The 23,863-nt window shown below is 48.3% G+C and overlaps 1 long non-coding RNA gene, 6 other non-coding genes and 3 pseudogenes across 8 annotated transcripts; 4 read left to right on the forward strand and 6 right to left on the reverse strand.

Moving 5' to 3' along the window:
* The first annotated feature begins 3,365 nt into the window (after window positions 1-3,365).
* LOC138241430 (U1 spliceosomal RNA) lies at window positions 3,366-3,535 on the forward strand. Its single transcript, XR_011190652.1, has one exon. It is a non-coding gene; the product is annotated as a U1 spliceosomal RNA (small nuclear RNA).
* Window positions 3,536-4,925: 1,390 nt separating this feature from the next.
* On the reverse strand, window positions 4,926-5,044 carry LOC138241756 (5S ribosomal RNA). Its single transcript, XR_011191026.1, has one exon. It is a non-coding gene; the product is annotated as a 5S ribosomal RNA (ribosomal RNA).
* A 1,481-nt stretch (window positions 5,045-6,525) lies between these two features.
* Window positions 6,526-6,672, reverse strand: LOC138241417 (U1 spliceosomal RNA; annotated as a pseudogene).
* Window positions 6,673-12,524: 5,852 nt separating this feature from the next.
* LOC138241448 (U1 spliceosomal RNA) lies at window positions 12,525-12,686 on the forward strand. The gene has a single exon (XR_011190678.1). It is a non-coding gene; the product is annotated as a U1 spliceosomal RNA (small nuclear RNA).
* Window positions 12,687-14,076: 1,390 nt separating this feature from the next.
* LOC138241759 (5S ribosomal RNA) lies at window positions 14,077-14,195 on the reverse strand. The gene has a single exon (XR_011191029.1). It is a non-coding gene; the product is annotated as a 5S ribosomal RNA (ribosomal RNA).
* A 1,481-nt stretch (window positions 14,196-15,676) lies between these two features.
* Window positions 15,677-15,823, reverse strand: LOC138241419 (U1 spliceosomal RNA; annotated as a pseudogene).
* A 2,130-nt stretch (window positions 15,824-17,953) lies between these two features.
* On the forward strand, window positions 17,954-22,109 carry LOC138239251 (uncharacterized). 2 transcript variants are annotated; one of them, XR_011189738.1, is made up of 3 exons: window positions 17,954-18,601; window positions 21,047-21,250; window positions 21,748-22,109. It is a non-coding gene; the product is annotated as an uncharacterized lncRNA (long non-coding RNA). The 2 variants fall into 2 exon arrangements; XR_011189739.1 differs by lacking the exon at window positions 21,748-22,109 and having other exon boundaries at window positions 21,047-21,486.
* On the forward strand, window positions 18,967-19,130 carry LOC138241380 (U1 spliceosomal RNA). The gene has a single exon (XR_011190605.1). It is a non-coding gene; the product is annotated as a U1 spliceosomal RNA (small nuclear RNA).
* Window positions 20,521-20,639, reverse strand: LOC138241760 (5S ribosomal RNA). The gene has a single exon (XR_011191030.1). It is a non-coding gene; the product is annotated as a 5S ribosomal RNA (ribosomal RNA).
* An 11-nt stretch (window positions 22,110-22,120) lies between the features above and the next one.
* LOC138241421 (U1 spliceosomal RNA) lies at window positions 22,121-22,267 on the reverse strand (annotated as a pseudogene).
* Between the last annotated feature and the right edge of the window lie 1,596 nt (window positions 22,268-23,863).

A 23,863-nucleotide genomic window follows, 5' to 3' on the forward strand; every position in this document is an offset into this window, starting at 1 on the left:
TGGCCATTCTTTTCAAAGGATGGGCATTCAAATTGAAAAGTATTCAGAGGGTCATAGATGGCAGGTTGCTGTGTGTGGATGTGGAATGGGGGACCGTTAACCTGCGGCTAATCAATGTGTATTGCCCTACTGACGTAGGAGGAAGGGTGGAGCTACTCAAGGCACTCTCCCCCCTATTGTTATGCAGCACAGACGTGATAGTGGGAGGGGATTTTAATTGTATCTTAGAGCACACAGACAGGCAGTCTAGCTCGCCGATAAAATTGGATTCCAGCTCACTGGCCCTGCAAAACTTAGTTCAAGACTTTAAACTCTCAGACACATATAGATGTATACATCCCACAACAGCAGGATATACATGGTCAGGGAGGAATAGCAGCTCCAGAATTGACTATTGCTTTGTCTCAGAGAGAGTGAAAGTTGTTGGGGTCACTCTTCAGCCTGTCTTCTTCTCAGATCATCAGGCTTTAGGGTGTAGAGTGGAACTCCAGGGCGGGACTGTCTTTGGCCCAGGCCTCTGGAAACTCAACACAAAGCTGCTAGAGAACGAGGGGGTAGTATCCCGCTACAAGGAGAAACTATCACAGTGGCTGTCCTTGCAGTGTCTGTACGGGTCAGTAGGAGAGTGGTGGGAGGAGGTGAAGGTGAGGACAAAGGCCTTTTTCATGGCTGAGGGAAGGAAGGCTGCTGCCAGACGGAGAGGAGTGCTAGCCAGGAAACAGAGGCAGCTGCAGCGTCTCTACACGATGCTGCACAGTGGCTTCGATGTGCTCGAGGATATCGCCCTTTTAAAAAAGGACATCCGGAGCATAGCCGAAGAAAGTAGTCGAGGAGTGCTGTTAAGAAGCAGAGTGCAGTTCTTGGAAGAAAATGAGAAGTGTACTCGCTTCTTTTTCAGGAAAGTGGTAGGCTCCAAGACTGTCATGGAAAGTGTAGTTGATGAGGAGGGACGAGAGAGAACAGAGCCGAGTGCTATCCTCTCCTGCACCGAGGCCTTCTACTCAAGACTGTACAGCTCTACAGAGGTAAAGGATGAAGATATTCATTTTTTTACCTCAAAGCTAGAAAACATTTTGAGTGAAGAAGATAGGGAAGTACTTGAGAGGGATTTGACAGTAGAAGAGCTGAGACAGGCTATGGAGAGCTTACAGAAGGGGAAAACTCCGGGTGCTGACGGGCTCCCTAAAGAATTTTATTGCACCTTTTGGGATCTGCTTCAGGATCCGCTACTGCTCCTATTCGAGGAAAGCTACAAGACAGAATTGCTGCCTGACTCCTTAAGAGAAGGCACTATCTCTCTCTTGTTTAAGAAAGGAGCAAAAAATGACATAAAGAACTGGAGACCCCTCAGCCTGTTAGGCGTGGACACTAAGATCCTGTCCAAAGCCCTTTTCCTGCGCCTACAAAATGTAGTGGCCTCACTGGTAGGGAAAGAACAGACTTGTGGGATAGCAGGACGCCTGATGAGCGACAACCTGGCCTTGTTGAGGGATGTCTGTCTGTACTCTGAGGATCGCTCCCTCCCTCTGTGCATTTTAGGTGTAGACCTAGAAAAGGCCTTTGACCGCCTAAACCGGCAGTACTTAACATCGGTACTTGAGCACATGAAGTTTGGCCCCATCATGAGAAAGTGGATTAACCTGCTGTACACAGGTAGCAACAGCAGAGTCATGGTTAATGGCAATAGATCACGCACCTTTGAAGTCTGTTCAGGGGTGAGGCAGGGCTGCCCATTATCCCCCTTGTTATTCGTTTTGGCTATGGAGCCCTTAGCCTGTGCCTTGCGCCAGGATCAGGCCATTAATGGGATACCAGTGCCTGGAAGTGGGGGAGGAGAGGTAAAGACATCTCTATACATGGATGACGTCACCCTGCTCCTCTCTGACAATGCCTCAATTAGCAGAGCTCTGCAGTGCTGTGATCGGTTCTCTTTGGCTTCCTCCGCAAAAATTAACACATCTAAGAGTGAGATTTTTTATCAGAACTGGAGGGAGCCAAAAGAAGGACATGATCTCAGGCTGCAAGAGAAGAGAATTAAGGTCCTGGGGGTGTATTTTGGAGAAGAGATGGGAACAGTAAATTGGCAGAACAAATTGCCAATCTTAAACAAAAAACTGATGCAATGGAAGGACCGAGACCTCACCACGACAGGGAAGGTGCTGGTCATCAAAGCCGAGCTCTTGCCTGTCTTGAATTTTCTGGCTTCTACCTTCCCAATCCCACACCGTGTTGCGGCGGTGCTGAGGAGATTGATGTTTCAATTTCTATGGGGTGGGAAGCAGGAAAGACTCAGAAGGGAAATAATGTACAGGCCGCTACCCTCAGGGGGGAAGTCTGTCCCAGATATTGCTACGAAGCTGCTGTGCATTTTCCTGGCCTCTGTGCTGAGAGGCTTTGCAACAGCACCTGCAGCGCGTACCTGGACTTATTTTTCCAGGCTCTGGGTAGGTAGGGAGGTGTTCAGAGTGTGGGGTGTCAGACCCAAGCTGGACGTCCCACTCTCTGACACATGCCCTGCAATTTATGGGACAGTTAAAAGTTTTCTAAGATCTCACCCAATTGGCCATATTCCCCTCCGAGATGTCAGCGTCCAAAAACTGGAAGATTTCGTAGCACCCCAGAACAATAGGCAGACCCCTGTGGGCATTTTAACATCAGCCCAAACAAGGAAGGTGTGGAAACACACATCCTCTAAATTTCTGTGCAACATTCACAGAGATTTAGCCTGGAGTGTCGTCCACCAGTGCTTACCGGTACGAACTTTCTTGTACCGTAGGGGCCTCACCCCCAGCCCTCGCTGCGTTAGGGTGGGCTGCGGCGAGGAGGAGACTGTGACCCATCTCCTGTGGTCCTGCTTTTTTGCTAAGGCCTTCTGGGCACAGTTTGAAGATTGGTTGCAGGCTCTCTCGCCCCAATTTACCCTGACCGCTGCTTTCATCATATACGGCATCTCTCCTGTCAAACTTCCCCCTGACGTGTTTGACAGGATCTGGGCCGTGGTGAACAGTGGGAAAGACGCCCTGTGGAGAGTGAGGAACATGGGGCTGTTCAAAGGCATCGAGGTCCCAGTCAAGGCAGCAGGTAGCCTGGCCCTGTTCATCACCCGAGAGAACTATTACCTCAGAGATCTGTGGAGAGAAGGGAGGGAGGAAGCAGAAAATCTGTGGGAAATAGAGAGCATTGGACAGTATCTCAAGAAACTGTGAAAAACATTATCATGTTTAAATAAAGAATGTGATTTGCACCAGAAAAAAAGAAAATTGTTGCTATGTAACTGTTACCGTGTCAAAATGTAATGAGATGTGATCATATATACTGTTTTAAGTATGTATATTAATGTAAAGCTTTCTGATTTGTGATTTCCTGTATTTTTTTGTGAAAAGAAAATAAAGTTCTTAAAAATCGAAATCGATTCACCCAGGGCGAGGCTCGGCCATTGCACTCCGGCTGTGCTGACCCCTGCGAATTCCCCAAATGTGGGAATCTCGACTGCATAATTTCTGGTAGTGGGGGACTGCGTTCGCGCTCTCCCCTGATGTGCTTGGTCCAAAATCAGATGCAACAGTGCGGGCGGCTTTGCCTTCTGCTGGGGAGCTGTGCCGGGTGCCCCTGAAGCGGCTTTCAGAGATGGGGGGTCACTGCAGAAACGCCCCGGGGTTTTTCGCGAGCACCGCCTGACAACGTGGTCCTCCTTTTCATGCCCGCTACAGCCATAACGCTATTTGTATAACCACAAAAAACAATCTTGTGCTTATACACGTTAAATGTTCACCTCGTGACAAGGTACTTCAATTGTGATCTTTCAGCTTGTCTGACCCTGGTGGTCTGGCTGACTTTTGCCTCTTCCGCTCTCTGTCCGGGGACAGTAATCCTTTATTGTTTCTCTCACACTCCATCAGTTTGACTTTGTAGTTCAGTCTGTTGCCCGTGTGTGTGTACCAGTTTGTAGTGCCATGTAACCTGACTACCTTACGTCCTGCACTCATAATATAATATATATATAGAGAGAGAGAGAGAGATAAATACTGTATATCTTAAGAACAAAATCCAACACCAAAAGCTCTTCATGAGTCGTTATACCCCAGCATTGAAACCGAGTTCTTACCGGAATGCAACACATTGCTAATCCAACCAGAAGAACAAGGTGTGATGGTCAACTTGAAGTGCATGAAGTAAGAGTAAAACGATGTACCCCGAAGCAGGACCACAATTCGAAAGGAGTGGATGCCACTATTTCTCTTATTTTCTTAGTTATAGGTCCATGGAAGCATTTCAAGCTAATTACACTACTCCTCCTGGACATGAATTCCCTTTTCAAAGCGAGTCTTTTTGCTGTAGTTTGCATGGTTTAGGATGCTGATCGAGGTTAGCCTTGATTTGGTCATGGGGGCCTCGGTACTGTATGCTAATGCTAAAGACAGTTCACCAGTTTTCTGATTGTTGGGTTCTGTATCAGTGCAGGAATGTCAAATAGTGAATGGCTGTACCTCTGTTGTATCCGTGCTCAATGAACGAAATTGGTTAGAAATGAATGTATATTTGTACGCAAAACGAGTTGTTTATTGACTGACCTTCAATTGCAGATTTAGAGGCAGCTTCGATATTCGTTTTACAGCCGTTTTTTTTCATATGAATCACACGCATGCCATTCAAAGGGCCACTTTAGCGATGAGCAGATTGATCCATGTTTCTTGTGCATCTGAAGGGATGTGAGGGAGCTTCTCTTTCTGAACTGGCATGCCTTAAAAATGGACGACCGTCGCGATACCGTTTGCCAGTCAGTGTTGCTGGATGAAACAAAAGTGGGAAGATTGAAATGTTTGGTCTTTTCGTGAGCACCCCGGGAAATAAATGTCCATAGTCGAGGGTTTTTCCTCCCAAAGCCTACGGCACCAACGGCGACCCCTGCTGGCCGAGAGAGCAAAAGCTTACAGCACCTGGTATTCCCAGGCGGTCTCCCATCCAAGTACTAACCAGGCCCGACCCTGCTTAGCTTCCGAGATCAGACGAGATCGGGCGTGTTCAGGGTGGTGTGGCCGTAAGCGAAAGCAACGGCGCCTGACTCGCTACTTGAAGCTGTGTGTGGCGGGGGCTCCGGGCCCCCCGAGCGGGACTCAAGGATCGTTCGTGTGCAACTCTTTGGAAAGGAGCTGCTTTCCAAATCGCATTGCGTGCCTGGATGTTGGCGACTGTGCGACTGTGCTCCCGTGCTCCCTTCAGTTGCCTGGCCCTGCTCTTGCCCCGCACTGCAGCAGGACAAAGAAACTGCACGGAGGAGCACCAGGCAAGTCTTCACCAGACAAAAACCTCCGGTGCACAGCACACTGCAAACATTTCGGGGCTGTCGCGTGTTTATTTCAGCACATCAAGCGCGCGGCGCCTCCGCCCTCTTGTGGCCTTGCGGCGTCAGAGCAAGAGGCTCCTTCTCGCTGCCCTTCCGCTGTGTTGCAGGGCCCCGAGAGGGAACCCGGAGCGCGCACTGATGGGTGACACCGCCGTGACTCTTTCTCGAGAGAGACGCCCTGGGATTTGGAACGGCCAAGGAGGGTCAGGACACCTCGGTTTGACGCCTCCCCCCGAAGGACGGCGCCTGTTTGTGCAGCAGAGTGTCGCCATCAGGAGACTGGGGCATAAGAGGGCCACACAGCCCGCAGGGTGAGCGCTCCCTACTGGTCCCAGTCACACCTCTTGCAGGAGCAGCAGCAACCGGAGCTTTCCCGGGGGCCGGCCAGGCTCACACCTGCTGGGCTGCCGGGGGTGAGCCCAGTCGAGAGTCGCAGGGCGAGACCTAGTCACCGGGGACTATCACATAAAACAGTAATAGACTCACTGCTTTCCCAGACTATTCAAACTATTTTGTTTTAAATAGACCATCAAAACATCTGAATCAATGTGGGTTTGAGTGGGTGAATCATGCCGCCGTCAAAACCACATTAGCAGCACTATGTGAAGCCCATGTTACCTGGTCCGAGGACAGATCCGTTCACGTTCCGCTGTAGCATTCATACCGTGCTTCCAAAGGCATCTAGAAAGGAAAGGAAATCTAGAAACAAAGTGATAGAGAAAGAGACGAAAGGGGCAAATGTTCAGAACATGTCTGTAGGGTCATTCATTTCTCCGTCTTAGGGATTCCTTGTGTATTTTTCTTCTAGTACGCTCTGCTGGGTAAGGACTATTCACTGCTCTCGAAGCTGCTGGTCTAAAAGAAGACGAATACATTCTTCAAAACCATCCAAGGCCCTTTGTATCCAACAGAGCATAGATTCTCGCACAAAATGAGCAGGGATGGATTCCGAGCGAGCAGACAAAAAGGGAAGAAGCGAGTTAAGAACTCGAGAGCATAGCGTTATGGCTGAAGCGGGCATGAAAAGGAGGACCACGTTGTCAGGCGATGCTCGCGAAAAAGCCCAGGGCGTTTCTGTAGTAACCCCCATCGCTGAAGCCGCTTCAGCGGCACCCGGCACAGCTCCCCAGCAGAAGGCAAAGCCGCCCGCACTGTTGCATCTGATTTTGGACCAAGCACATCAGGGGAGAGCGCGAACGCAGTCCCCCACTACCAGAAATTATGCAGTCGAGATTCCCACATTTGGGGAATTCGCAGGGGTCAGCACAGCCGGAGTGCAATGGCCGAGCCTCGCCCTGGGTTAACCGATTTTGATTTTTAATAAGTTTATTTTCTTTTCACAAAAAATACAAGGAATCACAAAATAGAAAGCTTTCAATTAATATACGTACTTAAAACAGTATATGTGATCACATTTCATTAAGTTTTTACACGGTAACAGTTACATAGCAACAATTTCTCTTGTTCCGCTGTAAATCCCATTCTTTAAATGCACAGAGGGAGGGAGCAGTCCTCTGAGTACAGACAGACATCCCTCACAACAACTTTCACTCTCTCTGAGAAAACGCAATAGTCAATTCTGGAGCTGCAATTCCTCCCTGACCATCTATATCCTGCTGTTGTAGGATATATCCATCTATATGTGTCTGAGAGTTTAAAGTCTTTAACTAAGTTCTGCAGGGCCAGTGAGCTGGAATCCAATTTTATCGGAGAGCTAGACTGCCTGTCTGTGTGCTCTAAGATACAATTAAAATCCCCTCCCACTATCACGTCTGTGCTACATAACAATAGCGGGAGAGTGCCTTGAGTAGCTCCACCCTTCCTCCCACGTCAGTAGGACAATACACATTGTCCTACTGTGTACACACACCTGAAGAAGGCTCCACGGCCGAAACGTTGTGTTCTCTTTCTTCTTTTTTTCAGCATGGAATAAACCTATTACTTGTTCCTTTGCAGCCTACGCATGCTGACGCAGCTACCCACCTGGACAATACACATTGATTAGCCGCAGGTTAACGGTTCCCCAGTCAACACACAGTCACCTGCCCTCAATTCAATTCAAGACGTTTTATTGGCATGACCAATGACCAGATCAGTGTTGCCAAATCATATATAATCAATATAAGATCTACAGACCTTTACAGGTATTTACAACATAGAGACATCATAATACATTCACAAACGAATATATGGAGCACTATTGAAAGACAGGCCATCTATCACTCCTAGACTGGGAGAGCACTGATAAATTTTGGAAACTGTGGTTCATACCCCAGCTCTCCTTGCTGTTTTTGTCTGCTGAACTGCATGTTGTTCATAAAAAGACAATGCAGGAGCTCAAAGCACGCTGCATTCTTACAAATTATTTTTATATACTTACTTCTATTTTATTCATTCATACTCTGTCTTGTAGCATTATCTCAAAGATGAACTAAAACAATGCCTAATGAGTAGACGAGCACACTGAATTTAATAGTGTTGTGATGATGTGATAAAATATTTTTGGGGGGATTTGTACACATGGACCATTGCTGTAAATGAGTGCTGGAAAAGGATACAAATACCTGCAGGATAAAAAAAAAACATTATTTTGTAATAAGCATGTACTTTTATGCAGGGTTACGAAGTAGAAGTGAACAGCTAAGTGTTAGTAGGTTAATCACCTGTAGGAGATTTGAAAAGGTAGCTGAGACCAGAAGGGAAGCAGGAAAGTGAACAGTCACCTCTACTGTCTGAATTACAGTCATGGCCTGTTGCCAAATGGTCAGCACCTGATGAATTTGAGTGCGGAGCAAAAAGTTTACAAATTCGAGCTTGTCTTTTGATTTTGATGAAATGTATCCAGTGGACTTTCTCATGATCTGTCTTTGAGGATTTTGAATACTAGCGTCTGGGCTCCTTGTAGTCTGCCCTGTTCAAGACCAAGTAGGTTCAGGTATTTCAGTCAGTCAGATTCCATTGATCCCTGGAATGCATCTCATTGGTCTTTGTTGACAAGCAAGGCCTGTGTGGTAACAGGGCAATGCAAATTACGTGATATTGTAAATGAGGAACTACTAGTCCACTGTGCAGTTCTTGCTTCTTTAAGCTCACTGTTTCCCAATTTTTATTTGTAATACTTTTTTATTTTACTGTAATACTGTTTTTATAGCTAGGTGTAAAACTCTTTACTGGGCAAACTTGGGTGTTTGTCCAGTCTTGGATATATATCTGAACCTTTAACTGAGCTTTTTAAACATTTTTTTGGTAATCTCCCAGAACTGGTATCATTATTCACAATTCATTATTATTATTATTATTATTAGTGAATTTGGTATATTAACGCTCAAAGCGCTTTACAGTACCCGAGGAGACAAGTGTCATTCGTAATTCGCCACCGACACCGGGTGTTTGTCGCTGCAAAAGACAATTTCGAGGCAGCTAGAAGGTAAAGTCGCATTACCTACAAGATTCCGCAAACCATCGGCGACCCCTGCTGGCCGGGAGAGTAAAGGCTTACAGAACCTGGTATTCCCAGGCGGTCTCCCATCCAAGAACTAACCAGGCCCGACCCTGCTTAGCTTCTGAGATCAGACGGGAAGAAACGATACAAGTGAAGGATTGCTCGGCTCTCGGCACTTGAAAAGACCGACAAATGTCTCGTTCCCGCCGGAGCTGATTGTACCCGCATGTGTGGTGTCGTCCTCTCCCCCCGCCCCGCTGTGTTTGCTGTATTGTCTCTGAAGCCGGCCCCCCCGAGACGAGACGGGCTGTTCCTGTGCCCCAATTAACACTTTACAGGTGCCATTCCCCGGCATTGTGGCCATTGTCGGTGCTCACACGCGATAAGATAAGGCGGAGGAGAGCGGGGCATGCCCAGCGCCAGACATTCAAGGAGGGGGCAGTGCGAGGTGAGGTGAGGTGCGACACGACACGCCGGAGCCCCGACGCTGCTAACGCGGAGCACTTGTTGGACTGGCATCGAAAGGACGTGTGCGCACGGAGCGAGCCTTCCCTGCGGCGGAGCGCGGGAACTTTCTCCCCCCCTCCCGCTGCAGGAGTTGTGTGCGCTGCGGCGGTGCCGAGAGAAAAGCACAGAAGGCAGCAGGCTCTGGAGAGCAGGTAAGAGACGGAGCCTTGTGGGCAGGCGAGCAGGCTCGTTTTTTGGGAAATTGCTGAAAAGGTTTGTTCGGTGTGTGGCAGGCGCACGTCGCGAGCTTGCGTGGCGATCTGCCGGCCTGGTGATATGTAAATGAGGCCGAATTGCATCCCGGGACATGCTGCGGATGCGAAATGGCGACTGCAGATGTGTAGGAAACGACGCGCTCGTTTTCTCGCTTTGCCCTCGCTTTTGAGTGTTAGTGTGGCGTGTGAGTGTGCGAAAGAGTGGGCCCAGCAGGAGGCGGTGGCGTGCGGGGCGAGGAGCTGGCCTAGGCTGCGAGTACTGTGCTGTGAGTGCGGGCCGCTTGCAGGGGCCTGTCCAACTCATACTTACCTGGCAGGGGAGATACCTTGATCAAGAAGGAGGTTCACCCAGAACCTAGCCGAAGAAAGTAGTCGAGGAGTGCTGTTAAGAAGCAGAGTGCAGTTCTTGGATACCTTGATACCTTGGATACCTTGATCAAGAAGGAGGTTCACCCAGAACCTAGCCGAAGAAAGTAGTCGAGGAGTGCTGTTAAGAAGCAGAGTGCAGTTCTTGGAAGAAAATGAGAAGTGTACTCGCTTCTTTTTCAGGAAAGTGGTAGGCTCCAAGACTGTCATGGAAAGTGTAGTTGATGAGGAGGGACGAGAGAGAACAGAGCCGAGTGCTATCCTCTCCTGCACCGAGGCCTTCTACTCAAGACTGTACAGCTCTACAGAGGTAAAGGATGAAGATATTCATTTTTTTACCTCAAAGCTAGAAAACATTTTGAGTGAAGAAGATAGGGAAGTACTTGAGAGGGATTTGACAGTAGAAGAGCTGAGACAGGCTATGGAGAGCTTACAGAAGGGGAAAACTCCGGGTGCTGACGGGCTCCCTAAAGAATTTTATTGCACCTTTTGGGATCTGCTTCAGGATCCGCTACTGCTCCTATTCGAGGAAAGCTACAAGACAGAATTGCTGCCTGACTCCTTAAGAGAAGGCACTATCTCTCTCTTGTTTAAGAAAGGAGCAAAAAATGACATAAAGAACTGGAGACCCCTCAGCCTGTTAGGCGTGGACACTAAGATCCTGTCCAAAGCCCTTTTCCTGCGCCTACAAAATGTAGTGGCCTCACTGGTAGGGAAAGAACAGACATGTGGGATAGCAGGACGCCTGATGAGCGACAACCTGGCCTTGTTGAGGGATGTCTGTCTGTACTCTGAGGATCGCTCCCTCCCTCTGTGCATTTTAGGTGTAGACCTAGAAAAGGCCTTTGACCGCCTAAACCGGCAGTACTTAACATCGGTACTTGAGCACATGAAGTTTGGCCCCATCATGAGAAAGTGGATTAACCTGCTGTACACAGGTAGCAACAGCAGAGTCATGGTTAATGGCAATAGATCACGCACCTTTGAAGTCTGTTCAGGGGTGAGGCAGGGCTGCCCATTATCCCCCTTGTTATTCGTTTTGGCTATGGAGCCCTTAGCCTGTGCCTTGCGCCAGGATCAGGCCATTAATGGGATACCAGTGCCTGGAAGTGGGGGAGGAGAGGTAAAGACATCTCTATACATGGATGACGTCACCCTGCTCCTCTCTGACAATGCCTCAATTAGCAGAGCTCTGCAGTGCTGTGATCGGTTCTCTTTGGCTTCCTCCGCAAAAATTAACACATCTAAGAGTGAGATTTTTTATCAGAACTGGAGGGAGCCAAAAGAAGGACATGATCTCAGGCTGCAAGAGAAGAGAATTAAGGTCCTGGGGGTGTATTTTGGAGAAGAGATGGGAACAGTAAATTGGCAGAACAAATTGCCAATCTTAAACAAAAAACTGATGCAATGGAAGGACCGAGACCTCACCATGACAGGGAAGGTGCTGGTCATCAAAGCCGAGCTCTTGCCTGTCTTGAATTTTCTGGCTTCTACCTTCCCAATCCCACACCGTGTTGCGGCGGTGCTGAGGAGATTGATGTTTCAATTTCTATGGGGTGGGAAGCAGGAAAGACTCAGAAGGGAAATAATGTACAGGCCGCTACCCTCAGGGGGGAAGTCTGTCCCAGATATTGCTACGAAGCTGCTGTGCATTTTCCTGGCCTCTGTGCTGAGAGGCTTTGCAACAGCACCTGCAGCGCGTACCTGGACTTATTTTTCCAGGCTCTGGGTAGGTAGGGAGGTGTTCAGAGTGTGGGGTGTCAGACCCAAGCTGGACGTCCCACTCTCTGACACATGCCCTGCAATTTATGGGACAGTTAAAAGTTTTCTAAGATCTCACCCAATTGGCCATATTCCCCTCCGAGATGTCAGCGTCCAAAAACTGGAAGATTTCGTAGCACCCCAGAACAATAGGCAGACCCCTGTGGGCATTTTAACATCAGCCCAAACAAGGAAGGTGTGGAAACACACATCCTCTAAATTTCTGTGCAACATTCACAGAGATTTAGCCTGGAGTGTCGTCCACCAGTGCTTACCGGTACGAACTTTCTTGTACCGTAGGGGCCTCACCCCCAGCCCTCGCTGCGTTAGGGTGGGCTGCGGCGAGGAGGAGACTGTGACCCACCTCCTGTGGTCCTGCTTTTTTGCTAAGGCCTTCTGGGCACAGTTTGAAGATTGGTTGCAGGCTCTCTCGCCCCAATTTACCCTGACCGCTGCTTTCATCATATACGGCATCTCTCCTGTCAAGCTTCCTCCTGACGTGTTTGACAGGATCTGGGCCGTGGTGAACAGTGGGAAAGACGCCCTGTGGAGAGTGAGGAACATGGGGCTGTTCAAAGGCATCGAGGTCCCAGTCAAGGCAGCAGGTAGCCTGGCCCTGTTCATCACCCGAGAGAACTATTACCTCAGAGATCTGTGGAGAGAAGGGAGGGAGGAAGCAGAAAATCTGTGGGAAATAGAGGGCATTGGACAGTATCTCAAGAAACTGTGAAAAACATTATCATGTTTAAATAAAGAATGTGATTTGCACCAGAAAAAAAGAAAATTGTTGCTATGTAACTGGTTCCGTGTCAAAATGTAATGAGATGTGATCATATATACTGTTTTAAGTATGTATATTAATGTAAAGCTTTCTGATTTGTGATTTCCTGTATTTTTTTGTGAAAAGAAAATAAAGTTCTTAAATCGGTTCACCCAGAGCGAGGCTCGGCCATTGCACTCCGGCTGTGCTGACCCCTGCGAATTCCCCAAATGTGGGAATCTCGACTGCATAATTTCTGGTAGTGGGGGACTGCGTTCGCGCTCTCCCCTGATGTGCTTGGTCCAAAATCAGATGCAACAGTGCGGGCGGCTTTGCCTTCTGCTGGGGAGCTGTGCCGGGTGCCCCTGAAGCGGCTTTCAGAGATGGGGGGTCACTGCAGAAACGCCCCGGGGTTTTTCGCGAGCACCGCCTGACAACGTGGTCCTCCTTTTCATGCCCGCTACAGCCATAACGCTATTTGTATAACCACAAAAAACAATCTTGTGCTTATACACGTTAAATGTTCACCTCGTGACAAGGTACTTCAATTGTGATCTTTCAGCTTGTCTGACCCTGGTGGTCTGGCTGACTTTTGCCTCTTCCGCTCTCTGTCCGGGGACAGTAATCCTTTATTGTTTCTCTCACACTCCATCAGTTTGACTTTGTAGTTCAGTCTGTTGCCCGTGTGTGTGTACCAGTTTGTAGTGCCATGTAACCTGACTACCTTACGTCCTGCACTCATAATATAATATATATATAGAGAGAGAGAGAGAGATAAATACTGTATATCTTAAGAACAAAATCCAACACCAAAAGCTCTTCATGAGTCGTTATACCCCAGCATTGAAACCGAGTTCTTACCGGAATGCAACACATTGCTAATCCAACCAGAAGATCAAGGTGTGATGGTCAACTTGAAGTGCATGAAGTAAGAGTAAAACGATGTACCCCGAAGCAGGACCACAATTCGAAAGGAGTGGATGCCACTATTTCTCTTATTTTCTTAGTTATAGGTCCATGGAAGCATTTCAAGCTAATTACACTACTCCTCCTGGACATGAATTCCCTTTTCAAAGCGAGTCTTTTTGCTGTAGTTTGCATGGTTTAGGATGCTGATCGAGGTTAGCCTTGATTTGGTCATGGGGGCCTCGGTACTGTATGCTAATGCTAAAGACAGTTCACCAGTTTTCTGATTGTTGGGTTCTGTATCAGTGCAGGAATGTCAAATAGTGAATGGCTGTACCTCTGTTGTATCCGTGCTCAATGAACGAAATCGGTTATAAATGAATGTATATTTGTACGCAAAACGAGTTGTTTATTGACTGACCTTCAATTGCAGATTTAGAGGCAGCTTCGATATTCGTTTTACAGCCGTTTTTTTTCATATGAATCACACGCATGCCATTCAAAGGGCCACTTTAGCGATGAGCAGATTGATCCATGTTTCTTGTGCATCTGAAGGGATGTGAGGGAGCTTCTCTTTCTGAACTGGCATGCCTTAAAAATGGACGACCGTCGCGATACCGTTTGCCAGTCAGTGTTGCTGGATGAAACAAAAGTGGGAAGATTGAAATGTTTGGTCTTTTCGTGAGCACCCCGGGAAATAAATGTCCATAGTCGAGGGTTTTTCCTCCCAAAGCCTACGGCACCAACGGCGACCCCTGCTGGCCGAGAGAGCAAAAGCTTACAGCACCTGGTATTCCCAGGCGGTCTCCCATCCAAGTACTAACCAGGCCCGACCCTGCTTAGCTTCCGAGATCAGACGAGATCGGGCGTGTTCAGGGTGGTGTGGCCGTAAGCGAAAGCAACGGCGCCTGACTCGCTACTTGAAGCTGTGTGTGGCGGGGGCTCCGGGCCCCCCGAGCGGGACTCAAGGATCGTTCGTGTGCAACTCTTTGGAAAGGAGCTGCTTTCCAAATCGCATTGCGTGCCTGGATGTTGGCGACTGTGCGACTGTGCTCCCGTGCTCCCTTCAGTTGCCTGGCCCTGCTCTTGCCCCGCACTGCAGCAGGACAAAGAAACTGCACGGAGGAGCACCAGGCAAGTCTTCACCAGACAAAAACCTCCGGTGCACAGCACACTGCAAACATTTCGGGGCTGTCGCGTGTTTATTTCAGCACATCAAGCGCGCGGCGCCTCCGCCCTCTTGTGGCCTTGCGGCGTCAGAGCAAGAGGCTCCTTCTCGCTGCCCTTCCGCTGTGTTGCAGGGCCCCGAGAGGGAACCCGGAGCGCGCACTGATGGGTGACACCGCCGTGACTCTTTCTCGAGAGAGACGCCCTGGGATTTGGAACGGCCAAGGAGGGTCAGGACACCTCGGTTTGACGCCTCCCCCCGAAGGACGGCGCCTGTTTGTGCAGCAGAGTGTCGCCATCAGGAGACTGGGGCATAAGAGGGCCACACAGCCCGCAGGGTGAGCGCTCCCTACTGGTCCCAGTCACACCTCTTGCAGGAGCAGCAGCAACCGGAGCTTTCCCGGGGGCCGGCCAGGCTCACACCTGCTGGGCTGCCGGGGGTGAGCCCAGTCGAGAGTCGCAGGGCGAGACCTAGTCACCGGGGACTATCACATAAAACAGTAATAGACTCACTGCTTTCCCAGACTATTCAAACTATTTTGTTTTAAATAGACCATCAAAACATCTGAATCAATGTGGGTTTGAGTGGGTGAATCATGCCGCCGTCAAAACCACATTAGCAGCACTATGTGAAGCCCATGTTACCTGGTCCGAGGACAGATCCGTTCACGTTCCGCTGTAGCATTCATACCGTGCTTCCAAAGGCATCTAGAAAGGAAAGGAAATCTAGAAACAAAGTGATAGAGAAAGAGACGAAAGGGGCAAATGTTCAGAACATGTCTGTAGGGTCATTCATTTCTCCGTCTTAGGGATTCCTTGTGTATTTTTCTTCTAGTACGCTCTGCTGGGTAAGGACTATTCACTGCTCTCGAAGCTGCTGGTCTAAAAGAAGACGAATACATTCTTCAAAACCATCCAAGGCCCTTTGTATCCAACAGAGCATAGATTCTCGCACAAAATGAGCAGGGATGGATTCCGAGCGAGCAGACAAAAAGGGAAGAAGCGAGTTAAGAACTCGAGAGCATAGCGTTATGGCTGAAGCGGGCATGAAAAGGAGGACCACGTTGTCAGGCGATGCTCGCGAAAAAGCCCAGGGCGTTTCTGTAGTAACCCCCATCGCTGAAGCCGCTTCAGCGGCACCCGGCACAGCTCCCCAGCAGAAGGCAAAGCCGCCCGCACTGTTGCATCTGATTTTGGACCAAGCACATCAGGGGAGAGCGCGAACGCAGTCCCCCACTACCAGAAATTATGCAGTCGAGATTCCCACATTTGGGGAATTCGCAGGGGTCAGCACAGCCGGAGTGCAATGGCCGAGCCTCGCCCTGGGTTAACCGATTTTGATTTTTAATAAGTTTATTTTCTTTTCACAAAAAATACAAGGAATCACAAAATAGAAAGCTTTCAATTAATATACGTACTTAAAACAGTATATGTGATCACATTTCATTAAGTTTTTACACGGTAACAGTTACATAGCAACAATTTCTCTTGTTCCGCTGTAAATCCCATTCTTTAAATGCACAGAGGGAGGGAGCAGTCCTCTGAGTACAGACAGACATCCCTCACAACAACTTTCACTCTCTCTGAGAAAACGCAATAGTCAATTCTGGAGCTGCAATTCCTCCCTGACCATCTATATCCTGCTGTTGTAGGATATATCCATCTATATGTGTCTGAGAGTTTAAAGTCTTTAACTAAGTTCTGCAGGGCCAGTGAGCTGGAATCCAATTTTATCGGAGAGCTAGACTGCCTGTCTGTGTGCTCTAAGATACAATTAAAATCCCCTCCCACTATCACGTCTGTGCTACATAACAATAGCGGGAGAGTGCCTTGAGTAGCTCCACCCTTCCTCCCACGTCAGTAGGACAATACACATTGTCCTACTGTGTACACACACCTGAAGAAGGCTCCACGGCCGAAACGTTGTGTTCTCTTTCTTCTTTTTTTCAGCATGGAATAAACCTATTACTTGTTCCTTTGCAGCCTACGCATGCTGACGCAGCTACCCACCTGGACAATACACATTGATTAGCCGCAGGTTAACGGTTCCCCAGTCAACACACAGTCACCTGCCCTCAATTCAATTCAAGACGTTTTATTGGCATGACCAATGACCAGATCAGTGTTGCCAAATCATATATAATCAATATAAGATCTACAGACCTTTACAGGTATTTACAACATAGAGACATCATAATACATTCACAAACGAATATATGGAGCACTATTGAAAGACAGGCCATCTATCACTCCTAGACTGGGAGAGCACTGATAAATTTTGGAAACTGTGGTTCATACCCCAGCTCTCCTTGCTGTTTTTGTCTGCTGAACTGCATGTTGTTCATAAAAAGACAATGCAGGAGCTCAAAGCACGCTGCATTCTTACAAATTCTTTTTATATACTTACTTCTATTTTATTCATTCATACTCTGTCTTGTAGCATTATCTCAAAGATGAACTAAAACAATGCCTAATGAGTAGACGAGCACACTGAATTTAATAGTGTTGTGATGATGTGATAAAATATTTTTGGGGGGATTTGTACACATGGACCATTGCTGTAAATGAGTGCTGGAAAAGGATACAAATACCTGCAGGATAAAAAAAAAACATTATTTTGTAATAAGCATGTACTTTTATGCAGGGTTACGAAGTAGAAGTGAACAGCTAAGTGTTAGTAGGTTAATCACCTGTAGGAGATTTGAAAAGGTAGCTGAGACCAGAAGGGAAGCAGGAAAGTGAACAGTCACCTCTACTGTCTGAATTACAGTCATGGCCTGTTGCCAAATGGTCAGCACCTGATGAATTTGAGTGCGGAGCAAAAAGTTTACAAATTCGAGCTTGTCTTTTGATTTTGATGAAATGTATCCAGTGGACTTTCTCATGATCTGTCTTTGAGGATTTTGAATACTAGCGTCTGGGCTCCTTGTAGTCTGCCCTGTTCAAGACCAAGTAGGTTCAGGTATTTCAGTCAGTCAGATTCCATTGATCCCTGGAATGCATCTCATTGGTCTTTGTTGACAAGCAAGGCCTGTGTGGTAACAGGGCAATGCAAATTACGTGATATTGTAAATGAGGAACTACTAGTCCACTGTGCAGTTCTTGCTTCTTTAAGCTCACTGTTTCCCAATTTTTATTTGTAATACTTTTTTATTTTACTGTAATACTGTTTTTATAGCTAGGTGTAAAACTCTTTACTGGGCAAACTTGGGTGTTTGTCCAGTCTTGGATATATATCTGAACCTTTAACTGAGCTTTTTAAACATTTTTTTGGTAATCTCCCAGAACTGGTATCATTATTCACAATTCATTATTATTATTATTATTATTAGTGAATTTGGTATATTAACGCTCAAAGCGCTTTACAGTACCCGAGGAGACAAGTGTCATTCGTAATTCGCCACCGACACCGGGTGTTTGTCGCTGCAAAAGACAATTTCGAGGCAGCTAGAAGGTAAAGTCGCATTACCTGCAAGATTCCGCAAACCATCGGCGACCCCTGCTGGCCGGGAGAGTAAAGGCTTACAGAACCTGGTATTCCCAGGCGGTCTCCCATCCAAGAACTAACCAGGCCCGACCCTGCTTAGCTTCTGAGATCAGACGGGAAGAAACGATACAAGTGAAGGATTGCTCGGCTCTCGGCACTTGAAAAGACCGACAAATGTCTCGTTCCCGCCGGAGCTGATTGTACCCGCATGTGTGGTGTCGTCCTCTCCCCCCGCCCCGCTGTGTTTGCTGTATTGTCTCTGAAGCCGGCCCCCCCGAGACGAGACGGGCTGTTCCTGTGCCCCAATTAACACTTTACAGGTGCCATTCCCCGGCATTGTGGCCATTGTCGGTGCTCACACGCGATAAGATAAGGCGGAGGAGAGCGGGGCATGCCCAGCGCCAGACATTCAAGGAGGGGGCAGTGCGAGGTGAGGTGAGGTGAGGTGCGACACGACACGCCGGAGCCCCGACGCTGCTAACGCGGAGCACTTGTTGGACTGGCATCGAAAGGACGTGTGCGCACGGAGCGAGCCTTCCCTGCGGCGGAGCGCGGGAACTTTCTCCCCCCCTCCCGCTGCAGGAGTTGTGTGCGCTGCGGCGGTGCCGAGAGAAAAGCACAGAAGGCAGCAGGCTCTGGAGAGCAGGTAAGAGACGGAGCCTTGTGGGCAGGCGAGCAGGCTCGTTTTTTGGGAAATTGCTGAAAAGGTTTGTTCGGTGTGTGGCAGGCGCACTTCGCGAGCTTGCGTGGCGATCTGCCGGCCTGGTGATATGTAAATGAGGCCGAATTGCATCCCGGGACATGCTGCGGATGCGAAATGGCGACTGCAGATGTGTAGGAAACGACGCGCTCGTTTTCTCGCTTTGCCCTCGCTTTTGAGTGTTAGTGTGGCGTGTGAGTGTGCGAAAGAGTGGGCCCAGCAGGAGGCGGTGGCGTGCGGGGCGAGGAGCTGGCCTAGGCTGCGAGTACTGTGCTGTGAGTGCGGGCCGCTTGCAGGGGCCTGTCCAACTCATACTTACCTGGCAGGGGAGATACCTTGATCAAGAAGGAGGTTCACCCAGGGCGAGGCTCGGCCATTGCACTCCGGCTGTGCTGACCCCTGCGAATTCCCCAAATGTGGGAATCTCGACTGCATAATTTCTGGTAGTGGGGGACTGCGTTCGCGCTTTCCCCTGATGTGCTTGGTCCAAAATCAGATGCAACAGTGCGGGCGGCTTTGCCTTCTGCTGGGGAGCTGTGCCGGGTGCCCCTGAAGCGGCTTTCAGAGATGGGGGGTCACTGCAGAAACGCCCCGGGGTTTTTCGCGAGCACCGCCTGACAACGTGGTCCTCCTTTTCATGCCCGCTACAGCCATAACGCTATTTGTATAACCACAAAAAACAATCTTGTGCTTATACACGTTAAATGTTCACCTCGTGACAAGGTACTTCAATTGTGATCTTTCAGCTTGTCTGACCCTGGTGGTCTGGCTGACTTTTGCCTCTTCCGCTCTCTGTCCGGGGACAGTAATCCTTTATTGTTTCTCTCACACTCCATCAGTTTGACTTTGTAGTTCAGTCTGTTGCCCGTGTGTGTGTACCAGTTTGTAGTGCCATGTAACCTGACTACCTTACGTCCTGCACTCATAATATAATATATATATAGAGAGAGAGAGAGAGATAAATACTGTATATCTTAAGAACAAAATCCAACACCAAAAGCTCTTCATGAGTCGTTATACCCCAGCATTGAAACCGAGTTCTTACCGGAATGCAACACATTGCTAATCCAACCAGAAGATCAAGGTGTGATGGTCAACTTGAAGTGCATGAAGTAAGAGTAAAACGATGTACCCCGAAGCAGGACCACAATTCGAAAGGAGTGGATGCCACTATTTCTCTTATTTTCTTAGTTATAGGTCCATGGAAGCATTTCAAGCTAATTACACTACTCCTCCTGGACATGAATTCCCTTTTCAAAGCGAGTCTTTTTGCTGTAGTTTGCATGGTTTAGGATGCTGATCGAGGTTAGCCTTGATTTGGTCATGGGGGCCTCGGTACTGTATGCTAATGCTAAAGACAGTTCACCAGTTTTCTGATTGTTGGGTTCTGTATCAGTGCAGGAATGTCAAATAGTGAATGGCTGTACCTCTGTTGTATCCGTGCTCAATGAACGAAATCGGTTATAAATGAATGTATATTTGTACGCAAAACGAGTTGTTTATTGACTGACCTTCAATTGCAGATTTAGAGGCAGCTTCGATATTCGTTTTACAGCCGTTTTTTTTCATATGAATCACACGCATGCCATTCAAAGGGCCACTTTAGCGATGAGCAGATTGATCCATGTTTCTTGTGCATCTGAAGGGATGTGAGGGAGCTTCTCTTTCTGAACTGGCATGCCTTAAAAATGGACGACCGTCGCGATACCGTTTGCCAGTCAGTGTTGCTGGATGAAACAAAAGTGGGAAGATTGAAATGTTTGGTCTTTTCGTGAGCACCCCGGGAAATAAATGTCCATAGTCGAGGGTTTTTCCTCCCAAAGCCTACGGCACCAACGGCGACCCCTGCTGGCCGAGAGAGCAAAAGCTTACAGCACCTGGTATTCCCAGGCGGTCTCCCATCCAAGTACTAACCAGGCCCGACCCTGCTTAGCTTCCGAGATCAGACGAGATCGGGCGTGTTCAGGGTGGTGTGGCCGTAAGCGAAAGCAACGGCGCCTGACTCGCTACTTGAAGCTGTGTGTGGCGGGGGCTCCGGGCCCCCCGAGCGGGACTCAAGGATCGTTCGTGTGCAACTCTTTGGAAAGGAGCTGCTTTCCAAATCGCATTGCGTGCCTGGATGTTGGCGACTGTGCGACTGTGCTCCCGTGCTCCCTTCAGTTGCCTGGCCCTGCTCTTGCCCCGCACTGCAGCAGGACAAAGAAACTGCACGGAGGAGCACCAGGCAAGTCTTCACCAGACAAAAACCTCCGGTGCACAGCACACTGCAAACATTTCGGGGCTGTCGCGTGTTTATTTCAGCACATCAAGCGCGCGGCGCCTCCGCCCTCTTGTGGCCTTGCGGCGTCAGAGCAAGAGGCTCCTTCTCGCTGCCCTTCCGCTGTGTTGCAGGGCCCCGAGAGGGAACCCGGAGCGCGCACTGATGGGTGACACCGCCGTGACTCTTTCTCGAGAGAGACGCCCTGGGATTTGGAACGGCCAAGGAGGGTCAGGACACCTCGGTTTGACGCCTCCCCCCGAAGGACGGCGCCTGTTTGTGCAGCAGAGTGTCGCCATCAGGAGGCTGGGGCATAAGAGGGCCACACAGCCCGCAGGGTGAGCGCTCCCTACTGGTCCCAGTCACACCTCTTGCAGGAGCAGCAGCAACCGGAGCTTTCCCGGGGGCCGGCCAGGCTCACACCAGCTGGGCTGCCGGGGGTGAGCCCAGTCGAGAGTCGCAGGGCGAGACCTAGTCACCGGGGACTATCACATAAAACAGTAATAGACTCACTGCTTTCCCAGACTATTCAAACTATTTTGTTTTAAATAGACCATTAAAACATCTGAATCAATGTGGGTTTGAGTGGGTGAATCATGCCGCCGTCAAAACCACATTAGCAGCACCATGTGAAGCCCATGTTACCTGGTCCGAGGACAGATCCGTTCACGTTCCGCTGTAGCATTCATACCGTGCTTCCAAAGGCATCTAGAAAGGAAAGGAAATCTAGAAACAAAGTGATAGAGAAAGAGACGAAAGGGGCAAATGTTCAGAACATGTCTGTAGGGTCATTCATTTCTCCGTCTTAGGGATTCCTTGTGTATTTTTCTTCTAGTACGCTCTGCTGGGTAAGGACTATTCACTGCTCTCGAAGCTGCTGGTCTAAAAGAAGACGAATACATTCTTCAAAACCATCCAAGGCCCTTTGTATCCAACAGAGCATAGATTCTCGCACAAAATGAGCAGGGATGGATTCCGAGCGAGCAGACAAAAAGGGAAGAAGCGAGTTAAGAACTCGAGAGCATAGCGTTATGGCTGAAGCGGGCATGAAAAGGAGGACCACGTTGTCAGGCGATGCTCGCGAAAAAGCCCAGGGCGTTTCTGTAGTAACCCCCATCGCTGAAGCCGCTTCAGCGGCACCCGGCACAGCTCCCCAGCAGAAGGCAAAGCCGCCCGCACTGTTGCATCTGATTTTGGACCAAGCACATCAGGGGAGAGCGCGAACGCAGTCCCCCACTACCAGAAATTATGCAGTCGAGATTCCCACATTTGGGGAATTCGCAGGGGTCAGCACAGCCGGAGTGCAATGGCCGAGCCTCGCCCTGGGTTAACCGATTTTGATTTTTAATAAGTTTATTTTCTTTTCACAAAAAATACAAGGAATCACAAAATAGAAAGCTTTCAATTAATATACGTACTTAAAACAGTATATGTGATCACATTTCATTAAGTTTTTACACGGTAACAGTTACATAGCAACAATTTCTCTTGTTCCGCTGTAAATCCCATTCTTTAAATGCACAGAGGGAGGGAGCAGTCCTCTGAGTACAGACAGACATCCCTCACAACAACTTTCACTCTCTCTGAGAAAACGCAATAGTCAATTCTGGAGCTGCAATTCCTCCCTGACCATCTATATCCTGCTGTTGTAGGATATATCCATCTATATGTGTCTGAGAGTTTAAAGTCTTTAACTAAGTTCTGCAGGGCCAGTGAGCTGGAATCCAATTTTATCGGAGAGCTAGACTGCCTGTCTGTGTGCTCTAAGATACAATTAAAATCCCCTCCCACTATCACGTCTGTGCTACATAACAATAGCGGGAGAGTGCCTTGAGTAGCTCCACCCTTCCTCCCACGTCAGTAGGACAATACACATTGTCCTACTGTGTACACACACCTGAAGAAGGCTCCACGGCCGAAACGTTGTGTTCTCTTTCTTCTTTTTTTCAGCATGGAATAAACCTATTACTTGTTCCTTTGCAGCCTACGCATGCTGACGCAGCTACCCACCTGGACAATACACATTGATTAGCCGCAGGTTAACGGTTCCCCAGTCAACACACAGTCACCTGCCCTCAATTCAATTCAAGACGTTTTATTGGCATGACCAATGACCAGATCAGTGTTGCCAAATCATATATAATCAATATAAGATCTACAGACCTTTACAGGTATTTACAACATAGAGACATCATAATACATTCACAAACGAATATATGGAGCACTATTGAAAGACAGGCCATCTATCACTCCTAGACTGGGAGAGCACTGATAAATTTTGGAAACTGTGGTTCATACCCCAGCTCTCCTTGCTGTTTTTGTCTGCTGAACTGCATGTTGTTCATAAAAAGACAATGCAGGAGCTCAAAGCACGCTGCATTCTTACAAATTCTTTTTATATACTTACTTCTATTTTATTCATTCATACTCTGTCTTGTAGCATTATCTCAAAGATGAACTAAAACAATGCCTAATGAGTAGACGAGCACACTGAATTTAATAGTGTTGTGATGATGTGATAAAATATTTTTGGGGGGATTTGTACACATGGACCATTGCTGTAAATGAGTGCTGGAAAAGGATACAAATACCTGCAGGATAAAAAAAAAACATTATTTTGTAATAAGCATGTACTTTTATGCAGGGTTACGAAGTAGAAGTGAACAGCTAAGTGTTAGTAGGTTAATCACCTGTAGGAGATTTGAAAAGGTAGCTGAGACCAGAAGGGAAGCAGGAAAGTGAACAGTCACCTCTACTGTCTGAATTACAGTCATGGCCTGTTGCCAAATGGTCAGCACCTGATGAATTTGAGTGCGGAGCAAAAAGTTTACAAATTCGAGCTTGTCTTTTGATTTTGATGAAATGTATCCAGTGGACTTTCTCATGATCTGTCTTTGAGGATTTTGAATACTAGCGTCTGGGCTCCTTGTAGTCTGCCCTGTTCAAGACCA

Source organism: Lepisosteus oculatus, chromosome 1, assembly GCF_040954835.1.
Source record: "Lepisosteus oculatus isolate fLepOcu1 chromosome 1, fLepOcu1.hap2, whole genome shotgun sequence".
NCBI classification, from domain to species: domain Eukaryota; kingdom Metazoa; phylum Chordata; class Actinopteri; order Semionotiformes; family Lepisosteidae; genus Lepisosteus; species Lepisosteus oculatus.